At 45.7% G+C, this 7,131-nt stretch overlaps 1 long non-coding RNA gene across 1 annotated transcript; it reads left to right on the forward strand.

Moving 5' to 3' along the window:
• The first annotated feature begins 1 nt into the window (after position 1).
• On the forward strand, positions 2 to 2,595 carry LOC308059730. The gene is made up of 2 exons (XR_013926385.1): positions 2 to 196; positions 622 to 2,595. It is a non-coding gene; the product is annotated as an uncharacterized lncRNA (long non-coding RNA).
• The last annotated feature ends 4,536 nt before the right edge of the window (positions 2,596 to 7,131 follow it).

Raw genomic sequence — 7,131 nt, forward strand, 5'->3', positions numbered from 1 at the left:
CCGGCCCCGGAGCGGGGGGGCAGGCCCGGCCCCGGGGAGGCGGCGGCCAGCGGCGAGCAGGAACCGCGCAGCGGGCGGAACGCGCGTCCCTCGGTGGAGGCCGGGCCGCCCGGGACCCTCAGCCCCTCCCGGAACACCCAGGCCCTGCCCCGGGACCCTCAGCACCCCGCCCCCGGGACCCCCAGTTCCCCCACGGGTCCCACACCCTCCCCCGGGACCCCCAGCCCCCTCCCCGGCCCCCCAGTTCCCCCTGGGTCCCCGGCCCCCCCAGCCCCCTCCCCGGCAGGGTGGCAGCGCCCTGAGGAGAAAAGCGCGGGAAGGGCCAGGCGGCGGCGGCGGCCCGCACAGCGACTCCGTTCCAGCCACTTTTTCTACCTGGGACGCGAGCCCGAGGTATCGACTTCACTTATTTAAAACCAAGATTAATGTCCAGATTCTCCAAGATGGGCAGAGAACAGAAGCCAGCGCTGAAAGCGTTCAGTCCCGGGTGCTGCCTGTGTGCCCCATGAGGTGCTGGGCACCCCAGAAGCGAATTACCAGCTCACCTCGGGGAAGCGGGGCTCTCCGCCGGACCGCCGGCTCAGTCTAACCCTTGTTTTCCTCTCCCCCCACCCCCAGCAGTGCTGGAGCCACCGGATCCCACCCCACCACAAAAGCAGACAGGACTCCAAGCAGATGCTCCTGAACAAGGGCCCTGCGCCACACAGGTCACTTTCCGTGTCACGCCGGCGGCGTTAGCATCGCTTTTCAAACACACCACATGAGAAACTACAGGAAACGTGACAAAATTTAACCAGGAAACCTGATCTGCTCTAACATGATCACCACACAAACCAATATTAAGAGTCTCCAGCAAAACCAAGAATAGCTGGTGCGGGATCACGCTCTGCCTCTGGGAGCCAGGCACAGCACCGACGCCAGCTGGGCGAGAAGCCAGCCCCAGGGACACGCCGCCACCCCGCTACAACGCTGGAGCTTTAGGCTGTAAAGTTTGCAAATAGCGCTCAAGAGAGTGTTCGCATACAGGGGGAAAGCTTATCCCACCGCGGGATGTGGCACACCCACCCCAGCTGAAGCAAGTGGGGAAAAAAACTAAAAGTGACAGGAAAGAAGATACATAAACTTTGAGATCCCAGAGGGGTTTAAAGTAAACTTAAACCGATACTGTGAGATTTTGAAAACCAGTTTTATTTTAAGCATTCTGAAAGGTCAGTACTCAGTAACAGAAAATACAGGCATTCAGATTTCTCTCTCAACAAACAGAAGTAGGAAGAAAATACTGATCCTTGAGTGACATTTTCTTGAAACCACACTAACTTTTCTGCTGCGACTGGTACATCCAGTAAACCCGAAGCTGCGGTTACAGCCAGCAGAATTGCCTTCCTTCTCCCCATGACATTTTGTATAATGTTCTGCTGGTAGAAGAGCAGCACGTTTCTAACCAAGGAAAGGAAAACATCGCATGTGTACAGAGAAATGCATGAAAAAAAGTGCAGCCAGTGAATTTGCCAGTCCAAATATAACATTAGTTTAGAAATAAATACATCTTTAACCACTTACATGTATACGCAAGTGTTTTTTTAAGTGGAGAGCGGGGACACATTGGGAATTTAGACCACGGTGGGTGGAGCTTCAGCATTACTGCAGTCAGGTACTGGCTGTTCAGCTGATGCACAATGAAAAGGGTGCAGGGAAAGATGAGGAGGAAGAGATGAAAGAATAAATGGATAAATATTCTGGATCTGGAAGCCGCAAAAGAGGGAAATATTTCTGACAAGTACACACAACCTAAGCTTCCTTGTTTCTCCTTTTCTCAATGATCTTTTCTCACCCTGAGGAGATCGTTCTCTTCTGTCACTCCCTCTCACTGCAAAGAAATACCTTGCCTTACACACGTCTCTTAATTGACAAAGGCTGCTCTTTCTGATTATTTTTCTGATTAATAATTAAGTTAATTAGGTGTAATTTGATGTGTCCTTCCACCTCCCTCCATTCTGTTTTGCCTGTCTCTTCTTCATTATTTGCTATTTCAGCAAGCACTCATGATTTTTTCCTGAGGAGCTATCCTCCTCCTCCCGTTTGTTGTTACACTCACGGCCTTCTGCCAGTGAAGGTGCCATCATGAACTCAGTTAACCCTCACCACTCCATTCCCAGGCATCACAAGCACCACTTCAAAGACAGATGCACAGAACGTGTCACACTATTTTACAGACCACAGCAATACATCAGGGCAATTCAGTGCTTTTCCAGAAAAGCAACACCAACAGAGAGCTGGTGGGAAAGCATTGCCCTGTTTACAGCCTACATACACACACACACCAAAAAAAAAAAAAATCTAGATTAATCTAACCACACCTCAGAGAAAAACCCAGGAAACTGTGTTTTAAGAACATGGGATGAAATTAATCGCATATGTAATTTAGCTCATTCTACATACATAACGTACTTCCAACTTCCCTGACACCTGTGTGGGCCTTACATACATATGTATGTAAGCAAAATTTTAGATTTTACTGTCAAGGGTTCATTGATTTCTGCTGCTCATCTGCCCCTGGAAACCAATACTCCACTCATGTTACTGGGACAATTTCCTCAGTAACAGAATTGCTACTGGTAAGGTTACTGTTCTAGCTAAGGAATAACCACCATGCTTAATGTTGAAGGAAAACCACGATACTTAAAAAAACCCAACAAAACTGCACACAAAACCCCCCACTATTTTTAGCTTAAATTTCTCCTCACCTCCTAAGAATTTTAAGTAAAAAATGGCAAAAGGAATACTACTAACAGAAACGTCAAATCACTGATTACCAGTGCTAGTTATAGGTCTTATCAGTCTGCCACAAACCATGCGCATCTTTCCTCCAGTGTGTTTGAATCAGGTCTATAGTGAAATTTTCTCCTTATTTCTATAGTGCCAACTGAGTCTAGTTGAAGGGAATCATTAGGCCTGGTTTCAGGAGAAGGCAAGTTGTGTAGCCCTGGATGAAAGAAAAGGAGTGACTGATGAAGACTTACGTCACTTGAAGTTGTAAAGAGACTGGGATGTAATTATGCCTGACAGGACAAAAGGCAGAAGTAGGATAAGACACATAACAGGCACCTTTTCCTGCAGGTAGGCATCCCTAGCAGTTCATGTACCAGTTCTTGGGGCAATATTTTGGATACCAGAACCTGAAGGTCACAACTCGTGCTGACAAGACAGCTCTTTTCTGCTTACTGGTCTCTGCTCTCAATCTCTTCGTATGACACTCAAGGATATACTGAGAAGGTATAAATCCCAAATGACTTCAGAAAGTGACCTTTTGCCACACAAGACAAAGTTATCTCCATTTTGATTTTTATTCTATGGACAGAGAAGTTGATATCAGGGGGCTGCAGGAGGGTGGGAGGGGAAGATAGCCAAAGATTCACACCAAATCTCTACAGCAGTTACTTTCTTCCAGGTTATTCCTCACATTTTAAATCCTTGGTGGCCAACTGAAGTCCTTCCATGGTGGAATCAAAGTGAGACGTTTCTGAAATAAAACTAAAAAAAAAAAAGAGAGAAGATTCTGCTGAAATACCACAACAGCACAGACCGTCGAAAGACTTTAATGGTTGCACAGCCAACCCTCAGACTGAGAAGCGTTCACCTGTCTGATATTTTTAAGTGTCTCTTTCTTTCTCATACTCTGCTGCTGGTTATTTCTTTAAAAAGTTAAGAAGAATGGAGAGGAAGCAGATGATGGAGAGCAAAGGAAAAATAAAAAATGCAAGGAGAATGAAAAATAAAGAGAAGAAAACTTGGGTATCAGAACTAGAGACAGTAAGAACCTAGCAGTCTCAAGGCTGAAAAATAAGGAGAAGAGTAACAGTCGAACATTTTTTTTCTCTACGTCACAAATAAATAATGAATAGCCAGCCATTCTACCAGTAACTATAACATAGATACATCTCATAATTGTTGCATTATGTTGCAATTTTTCCCCATTACATTCACTCAGGACCTCACAGGCTTCCAAGTTACCAAGTTTGTGTGAGGCACCAGCACAACCTGACGGTTACCCTTTTCTGAGAGCTCCAGAAACACTGTTCTGGGCAGCTCTTACTCCCCCTGGTAATTATACTCTGCTTAAGTAAATTTTAGGCCAGGTTTTCCTGGTAAGCACTGTAAAAGGCAGGTGAGTTTTTCTGGTCATAATTCTGTGCACTTTTTCACACTTCATTTTGTTTAAAGTTAGTAGTCAAAAGATAGAGAAAACACTTTTTTATTATTGTCATGTCGAAGCAGCAACTGGAGGAGGTTTGGCCATGGGATGATATTTTCTGTGGCAATACTGGAAGATTGCTTTAGTCAGCTTTGTAGCTCTTAGATTATTTTTTTCATGCTAGCCAGAAGGTGGTCCTGCCTGTTCCAGCTGTATGTTCCTGCTCCTTTACCTGCGTCCTGCTGATCATGTGGCTCTAGGCCAATTTGTTTCAGCTCAATGGTCCAGACTGAAAACTTGGATATCTTCACATACTAGACAACAGAGCTGAACTGCCTCACGCTCTGGCTGCGGAAGCATTGCGTCCAGCAAAGGGAAGTGACGGGAACAGCGCAGCCAGGGACAGACGGAGTGGTAACACACGTCACCAAGAGATTTGTCTCATCAAAACCATGACCCTACCAGGCTGTCATGGAGGAAGTCTTCCTGCAGGGAGTTACCGACTGCTGTGCTTCAAAAAGAAACATGCCAGCTTTTGTTTTGCAGTAGTCCTGCAGATAAATGCTTAAACTGACATCAGGTTTTGTTGTCTTGTTCTGCATTTGTATAGCATCTGGCACTCGGGAGTCCTGGTCTACAAAGAAGTTCCAGGCACCAAAATAATGCTCTTTTCATCGATCTCAGCTTTCTTTTTAAACCAGGGTCTCTTGCTTAATCTCCAGAACAAATACTGATGTGCTGCCAAGGCTGCAATAAGGAGCTCTCACAACTTGAGATTAACCGCGTGGTTTCACAGAGGAACACCACTACTGTTCACTCTCCCATTTGAATAAAAACACCCTTACTCAACATGAATACAGAAGCAAGATCATTCGGCTAACAGACTGTTGCACTTGGCCAGTAAGGCTTAGTTTACTTTCCAGTCTCAAGGGACTGAAATGATCCTATAGCTCTCCATTTATTTTTCTATGATTTTAAAAGCTTGTGGTAGGAATGCCTCTGTTTTCTGACTTTTTTTTTTCCCCCTGATATTTGATGAAATCAAATCCATTTCAACATTTATAGTTGTTCTCTTGAGCAGTTTTACAGCCACTCCGGGACATCACTCTTGGCAAGTCTGCTTTAGTCAGCAACCAGGAGAGAATGAGTTTGTGGTGAGGAAAGATAACGTTACCTCTCAAAACCAGGGGCACCATCAACCAGAAAAACTCCCCTGCTTTTTACAGCCCTTACACATGCAGACCTCAGAGAACTGCTGCAATACCCACATGGGTCTGGCCAGGGGTCTGCATCACCCAGTATCCTGTGCCTGACAGCGAGCACAAATCAACTGAAACCCCTAAGGGATGCTTTTTACTTTTTACATACTTCTTTCTGTATATTTCTTTAACATCCTAACATTTGTATGAGCTTAAGAGCAGCCTTTAGTCTGAAGGTATGGTTGCACAATACATGGTCCCCGGTATCAGAGCTGACTGCCACCCCAGCAGGAAGCTGTGTGCGTCCTCGCCCTCGTGCCTGCAGCAGCACAGTCCCGTCTGCTCCCTGGACCCAGCTTTGGCACCCACTTGGACCTTACACATGCTTATTTAGATTTGCCAGCCCAGCAGAAAACTATCCTGTTGTTTGTTTCCTGTGGGGTCAGTGAGTTAAATTACAGCCTTAATGTCGCCAGAGCGGGTAACTGGCGCAGGGCTGGGAGGCTGGGCACTTCCCACTTTTGGCAGCCATGAGCTGTCACACCAGCTGCCCGGGGCAGCAGACCACAGCTCCAGAGCAGCCTAAACAGATCCAGCCTCTGGTGTCTCACCCTCTTCCTCCAACAGCCAGCAGGACTTTCCCTGACTCGTTTCAGATGATCAACTAAAAAAACCCCAACAAACAAAACACAACCCCAACAAAAACCCCACAAAACCCTGACTAACTTCCCTCTTCCTCCCAATACAAAGCCCCAGCCAGCTAAGCCTTGTCAAGTCAAAGGCTTTGCTGAGCACCAAAGCTGCTGCAAGGAGGATGGGACCATGCGGCCCGGACCAGGGCAATCAACCATCACACACGCTTCACCTGCCAGCAGGGACCTTTGACTTAACCACACCACCTCAGCACAGATCTTCGTGAACAAGTCCTTCTGCACAGAGCACGCACTGCCTTTTTTAATGATTTATTTTTTTTTTTAAACCACACACTGACTGGGAATCTTCTTTCACAGCAAAGTACTCATTGCTTTAATTCTATGTTCTTTAGAGCTAATATAACCCAGCGCAGCAGAACATCAGACTGCAACATCACATAAATGGGTTTAACAATGTTTGGTTTCAGACCAGCTGTCAGTGGCTGGCTCACAATCGCACAGGGCAGCGGATCACTTCAGCTGTGCTCACAAGCAGGAGAGGAAGATTGAAACAGTTTTGGGAGTAGCATGGCAGACAGAAAAAGGGGGTAAATTAATAGAAAAAAACAGCTTGTTGGATACAGCAACCAAGTTAAGGTATGGACAATAAGGCAGGATACTCTGCCAGCATATGTCTTTCCTTTCTTGAAGCACACACACACACAAGTCAATTTCCAGGTTAGTTGCAATTTCTTTCAGGGAAGCAACTCAGCTCTCCAACTTTGTTTCTTTAGCATAACAACACATTAATCAATAAACCTGAATATTTCTGTGTAGTAGATTAGGGTACCAATCCACTCTGAGACAGCTAGTCAGTATCATAAGCAAAACTCTTGCCTGTGGATTGTTCAGATTTACAATACTAAAAATAAATAACTTACAAAAAATTTTGGCCAACATAGGACTAAGTATTTGGTGAATTTTTTTTTAATTACTTATCAAATATTTTAGTATTTGATTATGTAAAAGGACCGTACTGCTACCAGATCTTCTTGATGTTACTAATAATCTGTGCTGACAGATCTGTGCAAGATCAGTGCTGTCTGTA

This window comes from Falco punctatus (assembly GCF_963210335.1).
Source record: "Falco punctatus genome assembly, chromosome: 2".
Classification (NCBI taxonomy): Eukaryota; Metazoa; Chordata; class Aves; order Falconiformes; family Falconidae; genus Falco; species Falco punctatus.